This window comes from Mastomys coucha, unplaced genomic scaffold, assembly GCF_008632895.1.
Source record: "Mastomys coucha isolate ucsf_1 unplaced genomic scaffold, UCSF_Mcou_1 pScaffold5, whole genome shotgun sequence".
Classification (NCBI taxonomy): Eukaryota; Metazoa; Chordata; class Mammalia; order Rodentia; family Muridae; genus Mastomys; species Mastomys coucha.
Genome location: NW_022196911.1, coordinates 50,004,956 through 50,017,678, shown reverse-complemented (window position 1 = coordinate 50,017,678; position 12,723 = coordinate 50,004,956). Strand labels below are relative to the sequence as shown.

At 49.0% G+C, this 12,723-nt stretch overlaps 1 protein-coding gene and 1 long non-coding RNA gene across 6 annotated transcripts in view; one reads left to right on the top strand and one right to left on the bottom strand.

Moving 5' to 3' along the window:
• Positions 1-3,841, bottom strand: part of LOC116076936 — an 8,301-nt gene extending 4,460 nt beyond the window's left edge. Inside the window, exon 1 of the long non-coding RNA XR_004113136.1 lies at positions 3,413-3,841. This is a non-coding gene — a long non-coding RNA (uncharacterized LOC116076936). The remainder of the gene's footprint in view (positions 1-3,412) is intronic.
• The window catches only part of Tnip1 (TNFAIP3 interacting protein 1), a 49,828-nt gene that overhangs the window by 3,132 nt on the left and 33,973 nt on the right, over positions 1-12,723 (top strand). For 2 of the 5 annotated variants that reach the window (XM_031351048.1, XM_031351046.1), the window contains exon 1: positions 3,531-3,647. The exons of 2 other annotated variants lie outside the window; for them this stretch is intronic. The gene's annotated coding sequence lies outside the window, so the exon portion shown is untranslated. Of the gene's footprint in view, positions 1-3,530; positions 3,648-12,723 lie in introns of those variants that run through there. One more of the 5 variants, XM_031351049.1, reaches the window with a different exon arrangement.

Here is a 12,723-nt window from a genome sequence, read left to right as displayed (position 1 = left end):
TGGTGATCCACACTTGTAGTTCCAGCACATGGGGGTGGGGGTGGGGCTGGGGGTGGGGGTGGGGAGAGATAGAGATGAGCGGATCCCTAGGACTGCGGGCACCAGCCTAGTCTAATTGGTGAGCTGCAAGTCCTATTGGGAGACCTTGTTTCAAAATACAAGGTGGAAGGCTCCTGAGCAATGACAGGTTGACCTCTGGCCCCCACACACCTATGTGCCCCACATACACATGCTTACTCGAGTATACACACACATATGCACACACTCAACCACACACATGTATACATACCTGCTCACACACACACAGACACACACACACAGACACACACATAGATACACACACAGACACATACACACATACAGACACACACACACACACACAGACACACACACACAGGCAAGCAGCTGTGCTTCTCATCAGTTGGGGTGTGTGTCAAAAGAGAAATGCATGGGAACCCAGGCACTGGCATCAGTATTAACTTAAAATTCAGGGTCACACCTGCCAAAAAATAACTAGTCTTGCACTGGCCCTGAGCACAGCTCCATCCACACACAACAGTCATTTTTCTTCCCTCTTATTCATATTTTAATAGCAAGTTCACAGACTGGATGGGAGATGAATTGTGTAAAAGTGCGGGTGTAGCACACACTCCATGTTATTTCTGTGTGTGTGTGTGTGTGTGTGTTGTTCTGATTGTATGCCCATATGTGTGGGAGGGTACACACATGCCTAGAGTCCAAAAGAGGACATCATGTACCCTAATTTATCATGGTCTGCCTTCTTCCTTTGAAACAGGGTCTCTTACTGAACCTGGAGCTAGGCCAGTTAAGCCACAGCAATCCTCCTGCCTCCACCCTCCCCCACCCCAACAACGTACACACAGCCACACCCGGCTTTTTATGTGAGGGCTGCCTATTCGTACCAGGTCCTCACGCTTCTGCAGCAGGGGTTCTTGCTCTCCAATCGTTTCCCGGCCCCTTCAGGTTATCTTTTAATGCTTTAATAGCACAGCCCCCACTTCCTCCTGCTGCCACGTGATTATGCACTGTCTTTTCAAGGTATGTTTTCAGAAGTGTGCACTTGGCTCCTTTGGAGCCTCCCTGGTAGAGGCAGTAGAGGAGGGAGTGGCAGAGAGAATGGGAGGCTGTCTGCCTCAGCACAAAGCAAAACAAAACCCAGGCAGTGTGGCTCTCCTCCCGGGTGGGGCTTTTTTCTGGGTGATTGTTGACACTCTAGAGGAGTAAGTGGTTGCCACCTGCTTGAGTCACCCAGCTCCCAACTTGGAAACTCCCTGCCAGGCTACAGGGTGACAGAGGATGGCAGGCCAGGGCCACCTGCCTCTCACCAGATCCATGTCCCAAGTCTAGGGGATGGGACCAGAGATGGCAAGGTTGTTGGGTTTAGAAGTGAAATCTATCAGTTCATGCATCGCCCCCCCATCTGGCATTTTTCAGATGTCTACTGTGGGCTGAGGCTCTATCTTAATCATATTCATCTTCACAAACACTTGAGGGGGAGGTACAATTATCCTCATTTTTTTTTTTTCAGAGCTTCTATAACTGAGAAGGGGTAGGGGTAGAGCCTGACAAAGTTCACCTATTATGCACGCTGGAAGCCTTGGGTTCAATCTCCTATATATAGAAACAGGGTAGTGGTGGCACATGTCTGTAATTCCAGCAAATGGGAGGTAGGGGCAGGAGAGTCAGGAATTCAAAGTCAACCTACATAGCAAGTTTGAGGCCAGGGAAGGAGAGAGAGAAAGACCCATCTGGACTGTGGATAAAAGGCAGACAGGACCAGGAACCAAGGCCCTGGGCTCTGGTTTTGGTTCTGACAACGTGTGTGGCCTTGAGCAATGCTGAGGTTCAGGGCATCTCAGATGGCACTGTGTTCTGGAGTGAAACCAAGCCTTACAGGGACAAGAAGGGTAATGACCTTGAATGGATGACTGGAACTGATAAGAAAGTTCTGGATGTGATTATGAAAACTTAACATCTCCTCACTTGAGGCTCAGGCAGGAGGATGGAGGTCTAGACCAGCTTGGGCTACATGGTGAGACCCCTCAGTCACCCACCTCAAGAGAATCATCCACTTGCAGAAATCAATTTTCTCCTCCCTTCTTGGGACTTGTAGGTACCAGGGATTGAACTCAGGTCCTCAGGCTGGTCACCAAGCACCTTTATCTAACTCTGCCTCATCTCACTGGACCTTGGGTAATGTCTTATTGGTGGTGGTGGTGTTGATAGGTTTTTTTTTTTGGAGGCATGGTCTTACTCTGTAACTGTGGCTGGCCTTGAACTTACTGTGTAGACCAGGTCGGCCTCAAATTCATAGTGATCCTCTTGCCTCTGACTCCCTCGTGCCAGGATTAAAGGCTACGGAAAAATCATGGGTATTTAGGAGAATGAAATGCCCAACTTTCTGAGGTCAAATATCTTACAAAACCAGTGGATACAGACAGTATATAATCAGAATGGAAATTATTGGAGACTTTTTGTGTGTGTGTGGAAATCTCAGTGCTGGGTAGGGGATTGAGAGAAGAACTAGAAGATTAGGAAGTGAACATTCTGGAAAGAGGTGAATTGGGAAGAGTGAGTCGGGAAAGAGACAGAGAGATGCAGACCTTTGGGGAGTTGATAGGAGTGACCAAGGACCCACTTCCTCCTGCCTTGAGGGTGGTTGTGCAACCTTTCTTGCTGTACCTGGTCTTCCTCCAATCAGGGTTAAGGTATACGCACACATCTTTCCATAATGTGACCTAGAATGTTGTTTTGAAAATCTGTCAGCTCCTTTGAGGTAACTGGGACACAGGTGGCACTGAATGGAGGGTCCCTGGGGAAGACATATATATATATATATATATATATACTTAAGTGTGCCTATTCACATCCCAGTTGATAGTCTCTCTATGTAAGATGGGGGCATGTATGAAATAGACCCCTCGATCTCATTGTCAGTCCTTACGATGAAGACCTGTCGGTGTTTTCAACAATTCCACTGACAGGAAGAGTTTCAGTCTTCCTCCTAAAAAAATGTGCTGTCCTCCCTGTTTAAAGAGCTGTCCTTTATTCCAAGGTCAAGGCTTTCCAACTTTCAAAATCATGTGTGCTCACATCTGTGAAGCCCAGAGGTCAATTTCTTAGATGCTTCCCACTATACTTTGTGAGCCAGGGTCAAACACACACACACACACACACACACACACACACACACACACACACACACACACACGCCACAAACGCACATATGTGCATGTGTGTATGACATATGTGCGTGTATGTGTGTGTGTATGTATGATTCTTTCTGGTGGAGGTGGGGGTGGGAGGGTCTCTGAAGTACCGAGACAGCAGGTCCTGCAGCTGGGAACTAAAACAGAAGGGGCTCTTGATTCACCCGCTGGGAGGTCCTCACCTTGCCCTGAGGCCCCCTCGGCTTGAGCACTCAGCTGCTCCACCCAGAGGAGCCACTGCGGCTGTTTACATCGCAGACCCCGCCCCGGCGCCCAGCGCCCAGCGCTATTGGACAGACGGCCCGTCGGTCTCCGGGGACTTTCCCAGGGGCGTGGCGTGGCCCTGGCATTTCCTGGTACCGACCGGAGCTTAGATTCGGCGAGTCTGGCACCGGGCCCCGAAGCTCTCGTCCTAGGGTGAGCGGGACCGCTGGGGGGATGGGCGGACGGGAGGAGACCGGGGCCTGCGCGGGGCGCGGGGCCTAGTGGCGGGAGTCCCGGCACAGTGCGTTGTCGCCATCGCCAGGCTTGGGGGGGGACTCCGGGCCGGAGGAGCCAGCCAGGAGCGCATGCGCACCTCCTGCGGAGAGAGGTTGCGACCGGTTTGCGGACTCCACCGAGCAAAGTTTTGGGTAGCGGTGTGCAGACGTCGTAATGACGAAAATCATCACCACCATACCCCCGCTTATTGGTCTATTTCCAGATAGTCTTTTGTTTGTTTTGAGACAAGGTCTCTGTATAACTCTGCTCTGAAACTCGCTATATAGAGCAGGTTGGTCTCGAACTCACAGAGACCCTACTGCTTTAGCCTCCCGAGCGTGAGAATAAAAAGCGCGTAGCCAGATGCTGATCAGGGCTTTTAGTATGAAACTCATCCTACTATGACATTCATTCTAAGCATGATTGTTACTTTTTTTAAAAATTACGTTTGTTTATGTAAGGTTGTGGACAACTTTGCCTGATTGCTTCCACCTGTGGGTTCACAGAATTGAACTCAGGTCTTTACTGACCATCTAGCCAGGCTTTTTCCATGAATGTTACTTTATATCTTCACATTCCCAAGTGAGAAAACCCAGGTATTGGGGTTTGGTCTGGTGCCGTGTATACAAAGGCTAAAATCTGAACCCCAAGATCTGTTATTTCCCAGACGAGGGAGTTCTCACGCATACTGACCTTTGTTGTGTTAACCTTGTTAAAGCTATTCGTTAAATAAAAGTGGCTACAGATAATTACTGGGGCGAATAGAGGTAGTAGACACCGCCGCCTTAGGGGTCGGGGTCGCAGATAAGGAGAAGAGAAAGAAGAGGAAAAGAGAGAGCAGGAGGTCTCCATTAGACATGATGGACCAGGAGCTCGTGTGGAGTGAAATGTCCCTTAAGGACAGACTGGTGGAGCAGAAATAACCCGAAACTCCAACAAGTACTTAGGGAGTGCAGCTAGGAATTAGCCTGTCTAGCGTTAGAAGAATAGATTGGGGACCAGTAGGTGTGCTGAAGCCAATTGGAAAAAAACTATTCAGTCTTAATTATTCAGTCCTAATTATTGGGGCCTGGCTGGGTCAAATTAAGAGCTAATAGAGTATTTGATAACATTTAAAACAACACCAAGCAGCTTGCAGATTGGGATCACACAACTAGTCAATTGCAAAGTCAGGATTCCAACCTGGCACGTGGCTGCAAAGCCCCCTGCTCCAGCCCTATTGAGCTTGTTTTGCAAGGGGCATTAATGCACACAGGTGCTGGGTAGATACGGTGAGTTTCTGGTAATAATTTAGGAGTCGTCCTTTTTTTCTACTTTGGGCTGTGTGTAAGAGCCGTGCACCGTGGGAAGTTTCTGTGTCTCTATGGGAGATCGTGTGTGTGTGTGTGTGTGTGTGTGTATAAGTGGATTGTACTGTGCCTGCATTCATCTGGTACCCAGCAGAGGGTGGGAATTTGGTGCTCGGTGAGGAACTGTTTTGGTAAAGGGGAGGGAGGGACTTTCGTGGATGAAGCAAAAGTCTCGGCAGCAGCCATCCCCACCCCCTTGCTGAATGGCAGTGTGGGAAACGTGTGGATTCCTGATGCATCATTTTGATTTCACAGTCGGTCAGAGTGGGATTTGATCAGCTCTTACTCACGCTGCCAACAATGCGGGGTGTGGTAGAGGGGAATTCACACTCATGAGTGGACAGTCTGGGGACTCTCAGAATTGTTTTTTGATCCTTGAGGGGAGGACATTGTGTTAGGAGAGTGGACTAGTCACACTAGCTAAGCAGGCTCAGCATCTCTTTGTATCTAGCAAATGGCTTGTGAAACTAACCCATAACGATAATTCTAGTAACTTTACATTCAGAAGGTTTTTTTTTAAATGTTTTTTACTCAGAAATCATTTACTATTTTTCTTTTCCTTTTTTTTCTTTTTCTTTCTTTCTTTTTTTTTTTTTTTTTTTTTTTTTTTTTTTTTTTTTTTTTTTTTTTTTTTTTTTTTTTTTTTTGAGACAGAGTCTCTTAGTCCAGGCTGACCTGAAGCCTGCAGCTGAAGATGACTGGTCCTCCTGTCTGTGCCTATGGGCACTACAGGGGTGTTCCACTATGCCTGGCTCTCATTTATTCTTTCTGACCTGATAGTAGTCTCATATTTTAGCTGGGCCCTCTGTTCGTTTTCAGTTTTACATTTATTTGTTTGTACCTGGGGATAAGTGTGTGCCAGGGTGTCCATGCCCATGTGAAAGTCAGAGAACAACGTTCAGGAGTTGTCTTTTTCACTTCTATCATACAGGTTTCTGGGCTTGAACTCAGGTTGTCAGGCTTCGAGACAAACCCCTCTACTCTCCGAGCTGTCTCGCCAGTTCTAAACTCTGTTATTTATTTATTTATTTATTTATTTTGGTTTTTTGAGACAGGGTTCCTCTGTGTAGCCCTGGCTGACCTGGAACTCACTCTGTAGACCAGGCTGCCCTTGAACTCAGAAATCGGCTTGCCTCTGCCTCCCAAGTGCTGGGATTAAAGGCGTGCGCCATCACCTTCCGGCTGTTTTGTAATAGGGTCTTCATAGCCCAGGCGGGCCTTTTGTAGCAGAACTTTTGATCCCCTGCATCTGTTTGAGTGTTGGGATTAGAGGCATGCACCACTATGCCCGGCTTATATGGTAGTGGGGGTTGAACCTAGAGCCTCTTTCACGCTAGGCTAGCACCAGCTAAGGTATACCCCTAGTCCCAAGGGCCCTCTTCTTTCTTTCTACTGGCTTAGACTGTCATCATGACTGTGTCCTGGGAAAATATTTAGGTGTTAGTCCTGTGTGGACACATTTAATGTTGATTGACTTTCTGAGAGGAACAGATGGTCTCTGGCCATATATGTATATGTGTGTGTGTGTGTATACACATATATATATACATATATATGGACAGATATATCTGGTCATGTTGTCCCCTCCACATGGGTGACCTGGGAGTGTGGGTACAGTATAGCTGAGTGTGGGTGTCTGTCCCTGGATGCCCAAAGCAGCTCTTTTGGGGCCCCAGGAAGCCATGGGTCTGACTCATTCCTTCACCCCCAGTGCTGTGTCTCTGGCCCGGATGTCCCGGCTGGGTCAGACCGACCTGGTTTGAGTATGGTGGTGCTCTGAAAGGTTGTTTGTCTGCCTCCCTTCCCTGGGTGCTGGCTCCCTTCCGTGCCCTCTGTGATTGGGCAGGCCCTGCAACCTACTTTTTCCCAGGTGTCTGTGTGCTCAGCTTGTTCTCAATGCTGAGCCCTCACACCTGCCATCCCAATGCCCAGACCAGTTTCTAGCCCTTCCCTTGGCTGCTTTTTCCTTATCTGTCAAGTCTCAGCTCAAATGTCACCTCCTCAGAGGGGGCCTTCCCTGCTCCTCCTATGCAAAACACACACCCCTCTCACTTTCTGTCATGTTACTACTTGGTTCATTCATTTATCGTGATCTAAAGTAAATTTATTTGTGAGCCAAGTGTGGAGGTGCAGGCACTTACTCCCTGCACTGGGGAGACAGAGGAAGGTAGTTCAAGGCCAGCCTGATCTGCAATAGTGAGTTCCAGGATGTCTCAGGAGCGACTGTTGCCTAATGTCCCTCTGAGCATTGAGCTGGGTAGTGCTCAGGTAGCATCTGCATCTGTGTGTGAGAGCCTTGGTTTTGCCTTCCAGGGCTCCTCCTGGCTGGGAACTCTTCCTAACAGCATCAGGAGACAGGGAGCAGTGAATAAGGAAAGCTGGCCACCATGGATGTGGCTAGGGTGTGTGAAGTCATTCAGGGGCACCTGATTGATTAAGAGGGGTTTCTAGAAGTGAGTGATGTTCACGGTGAGCCCCGGAAAGATGGAAGGTACAGAGAAGGGCCTGGACCTTTTAGGGGGGCTGAATGGACATAGCAGCTAGGGTGTGGGGTCGTGCTTAGTTGGGGAGCTGCCAACTGGGCTGAGCAAGACCCCCAAAGATCCCAGGCACAGGAGTGTCAGTTTGAACACTCAGATGGCTGGGCTGCAGCAACCGAGCTGGTGGGGCCCCGTGCTAACTGTGAGGGCAGTACTGTGTCCACCCCCGTGACTGACAGCTCCTTGTGCAGACCAGGTGGGTGCTGCGCCCCTTGCTTCCTCACCTAGTGCCAAGGGATGGCAGTGTCACCTTGAAGCATAGTGGGAGATCTGTCTGCACACGGGCTGAGGTTACTGCTGAGGCCGTTAGAATCTCAGCCACAGGTGGCAAGTGACCCCACTTCCCAGGCTTCTGAATAACTCACCTTCAACCCTCCTCTCCTGGCCTGTGTTCTGTGCCAAGCCCTCTCCGAATGATCCGTCCTTTGCTCTGTCCCAGATGTTGGGTGTGGGGTATGGCTCAGTGGAGTGCGTGAGTGAGTACCGTGAGTGAACTTGCAGTTTAGTCCCAGTAGCGCATAAATCAGGTGTATTAGTGAACACCTATGACCCCAGCACTAAGAAGGTAGTGACAAGAGAGCCAGAAGTTCATGATCATTCTTTGCTAATGTTTTGAGTTCAGGGCCAGTCTATGTCTCAAAAATCCAAACAAGATGAGTTCTTCAAATGGTGAAAACCAAGCCATTGAACCTCCCTTGTCCCCGTTGGCTCCAGCTGGCCTTTCTGTGCCTCCCTGTTGATACCTCTGGCTTACCCCTCTGCTCCCTGTCTACCTTGACCTCAGGAGGGGCGTCGTGTCCCCAGCCGTAGACAGACCTAGGCAGCCACCAGGCTGTTGGAGGAAATTAGTTCTCTGTGTTCTTCCCGTGACCTCCACAGGACAATCACTCCAGAGACTGGAAACAGTGACTACTGAGGACTGGCTGCGAGTCCCTGCAGGGCTAGCTACCTTCCCTCACTAACCCTGTCTCCAGACTGTTCCCTGAGCCCTGGGGCACTTTGTCTGCTAAGCACATGGGTAGACACACCAAGACCTCAACCTTGGCAGGATGAATGGGGATGAGATGAAGGGAGTGCTGGCTCTGAGATCCAGTCACTGGACCCAGAGATTATTCTTTTTTTTTTTTTTTTCCTTTGGTTTTTCAAGATAGGGTTTCTCTCTGTAGCCCTGGCTGTCCTAGAACTCACTCTGTAGACCAGGCTGGTCTCGAACTCAGAAATCTGACTGCCTCTGCCTCCCAAGTGCTGGGATTAAGGGTGTATGCCACTGCTGCTGCTGCCACTGCAACCACCACCCAGCAAGTAGAATTCTTTTCTTTTTTTTTTTTTGGTTTTTTTTTGTTGTTGTTGTTGTTTTTTCAAGACAGGGTTTTTCTGTGTATCCCTGGCTGTTCTGGAACTCACTCTGTAGACCAGGCTGGCCTCGAACTCAGAAATCTGCCTGCCTCTGAGATTATTCTTGTAGGGTGGAGGAGTCCCTGATTCAGGGGCCTATAGTTCCCTCAGCCCTGACCTTCACCTGGCTAGACTTGGCTCACTGCCAGTCACTGTTTTTGAGACAGGCTCTCTCCTCCTAGCCTAGGACTCACCAATTAGGTTACACTGGCTGGCCAGTCAGTTCTGGGGATTTATTTACCTGCGTCTACCTCCTCAGCTCTTGGATTAGTGTCCCCAGGCTGGCCTTGCATTCATGCTGGAATTACAGGTGTGAGCCATTATGTTTGGCTTCTGGCTTTTTAGATTTATTTATTTATTTATTTATTTATTTATCTATTTATTTTGTGTATATGAGTACACTGAAGCTGTCTTCAGACACAACAGAAAAGGGCAGTGGTAGCACATACCTTTAATCCCAGCACTTGGGAGGCAGAGGCAAGTGGATTTCTGAGTTTGAGGCCAGCCTGGTCTACAGAGTGAGTTCCAGGACAGCCAGGGCTAAACAGAGAAACCCTATCTTGGGGAAAAAAAGAAAAGAAAAGAAAAGAAAAGAAAAGAAAAGGGCACCGGATCCCATTACAGACGGTTGTGAGCCACCATGAGGTTGCTGGGAATTGAACTTAGACCCTCTGGAAAAACAGTCAGTGCTATTAACCTCTGAGCCATCTCTCCAGCCCAGCCCTATTATTACATTTATTGTGTATCTATGTGAAGGTCAGGGGACAACTTACAAAGGAATGGGTTCTCTCCTGTCATATGGGTTCCTGATATCAAACCCCAGTTGTCAGTTTAGAGAGCAAGCACCCCCTTCAGCCACCTCACTAATCGCCCCACCCCCGACCCCTCCCCCGACCCCACCATCCTTAAATGTCTGTTCTGGGGCTCAAACATAGGTTTCTGTGCTCCTGTGGTAAGCACTTTACTGACTGAGCTATCTCCCCGGAGCTCTCTTGTGTTTCTTCCAACTTTAATATGAATGTGAGCATCCCTGACCAGTGTGTAACTTTGTTTTGGATGCTGTCAGTGTGTTCAGAGCCGTCACACTGTCCGATTCTAACATGACTTACATATGAAAGATGCATATCCACGTCTGCATCTGCTGCCCCATTCGTTGTCACTGCTGTGTTATATTCCCTGAGACATCTCCACAGTGTATCGACTCATTCCCCCCTGTTTGGGGATCATTTACTGCCCTTTGAGCTGAGCATCTGAGAATCTTCCTGATTTAGCATTACTCTTTCTAGCCCTTCCATAGCCACTGTGACTCCAGTTTGGGTTTTACAGTAAGGTTCACAGACAGCTCTATGGCTCCTGTTTGGTTCAGAAAGCCAGGCTTGACTCTGTAAAATTCTCTTCCCACCATATTTGGTATAAGGAGAATTCTCAAGACCTGGCATCTTCCTCTGAGAGGGGAGTTACAGGGTTGCATAAGATAGCTGTGGCATTTGGGCGCTGAGAGACAGGCTACTTGGGTGTCCTCCCTCTTGTCCTGATGTTGGCCTCTCAGTTGATGGTCAAGGCCACCCTGGCTCAGTGATGCCTCTTGTCAGTTCCGGGCTGTAGCTGGGGGGAGGAATGTGGGTGAATGGAGGACTGTGGGTGTGGTAGATAGGCTGCCTATCAACCCACTGAGGCCTGCTGGTGACAGGAGCATTGGGACTGTGAAGTGATACTGGGATTTAAGCCCCACTCTTTGATCCTGGAGGACTAGTCTTGGGTTAGGCTCTGCCCTCTGGACTTGGCTCTCTGGGAGCAGAGCTGAGATCATGTTGGGTGTGGGCACCCAAGCCTTGTGCTTGTTCCTGGCCTGGGGTATGTACTGACAGTCTGGATTTTCTCTTCCCCCTTTTGGCCTCTGTGGGTACCTGCACTTGTGAGGTGAAGGCCGGAGGGTCAGGGGTTTAAGGCCATCCTTGGCTACATAGTAAATAAGAGGCCAGACTGTGTCTCAAAGACAAAAACAAAGGAAAGATGGATGAGCGCTGCCTAATGTGAAAGTTGTCCCCTCTGCTCTTGACCTATTGTATAGAAGCCTAGATCTCCCCTACAGAGTTAAGGAAAGACTTGATAAGACAGCAGCCCTCAGCTGGGCCTCATCTAGGGTTGTTAACCAGTAGCATTTAGCATGTAATTCTGCCACCCTATTTGTTGTGTTGGGCACTGGAAGCTGGATTATTTGTTGTACCATAACAAGCTGTGTGTCCTCAGGCAGATGACTTAACTCCTCTGAGTCTGCTCCTGCAGTTGTTGAGGCAGGTGGAATGGCCTCCTTGCTGGAAAGCAGGGATAAGCACATTCAGCTCTGAATGAGGTGGTATGTGTCAAGGTTCAGCCAGGACCTGATACATGGTGTTCCCGAACTAGTCATTTCGTGTCCTTAATTCACCTTCCTGAGCACTCCTCATGTATGCCATTGTTACCCAACTGAATCCCAGCCCGGGTGTCAGGCAAGTGCTGTGGAGCATGTGTCATGGGGACAGTAGGGACTCCCTCTGTAGTGTAGCACAGGAGAGGGAAGAGGCCTGGGGAGGGATGTGTGCTGTGCTATAGGGACATTGTCCCCAGCTTGGCTGGAACCCTGCATGTCTTGTAGAAGCCATCAGCCCAAGGCATTTGCTTCCCTGAATAAATTCATAGACAGACTGATGAGTCTAGAATCCCTCAGCTGTAAAGGATGAGCCCCAGGGATTGATGACAGCCCTGTTACTGGCCAGAAAGGCGGGTTGTGGCAGTCCTGTTACTGGCTAGAAAGGCGGTTTGTGGCAGTAGTAATCCTGTACTGTTAGAACTAGAAAGGACCTTAAAAAATGTCCAGTCCAGTCAAGCATGATGGGACATGCCTGGGATTCAGCAGTAGAGAAATGGAGGCATGCGCATCAAGTCCAGAGTTCTCCTTGGCTGGACATGGCTATATCCCAGGACTCAGAAGGCACGGGGAGGTCTGAGTTTGAGGCTAGCTATGTAGTAAGATCCCATTTCAAAAAAAAAAAAACAAAAACAAAAACCTAAGAACAGCTGGGGATATAACTGGGCAGCAGAGTGCTCACCTAGCATGTGGGTTCCATCCGCAGCACCACAGTACATAAATGAATAGCAGGGTTCTGGGGGAGAAGCAGAGTGCTTGGTCCATAAACGTAAAAGGGACTAAGTTTGGGACTGGAGAGGTGGCTCAGTGGTTAAGAGCACTGACTGTTCTTCCAGAGGTCCCGAGTTCAATTTCCAGCAACCACATGGTAGCTTCATGACCATCTGTAATGGGATCCAATGCCCTCTTCTAATGTATGTGAAGACAGCAACAGTATACTCATATACATAAGATAAATAAACTTTGAAGAAGGGGAAAGAGGAGGAGGAGAAAGGGGCTGAGTTTGAAGAAGAAGAACAAGAAGAAAGGGATTGAGTTTGATTCCTAGAACCCACACAAAAAACCATGCATGCATGATGGCTCCTACCTGCAATCCCACTGCAGTGGAGGAGACCGCAGATCCCCGGGCACTTCTTGGCCATCCAACCGAGCCAAATCATTGAACCTGTGGGTCCCCATGAGAGACCCTGTCTCAAAAAGATGGTAGATGGCTCCTAAGCAGTGACACACAGGCAAAATAAAAATAAAAGCCAACCAAGAATGCAGTGTTGGGGGTGGGTCTTAGGTCAGCTGTGTATAGTGGAGGGCCCCCTTGCCCTTTT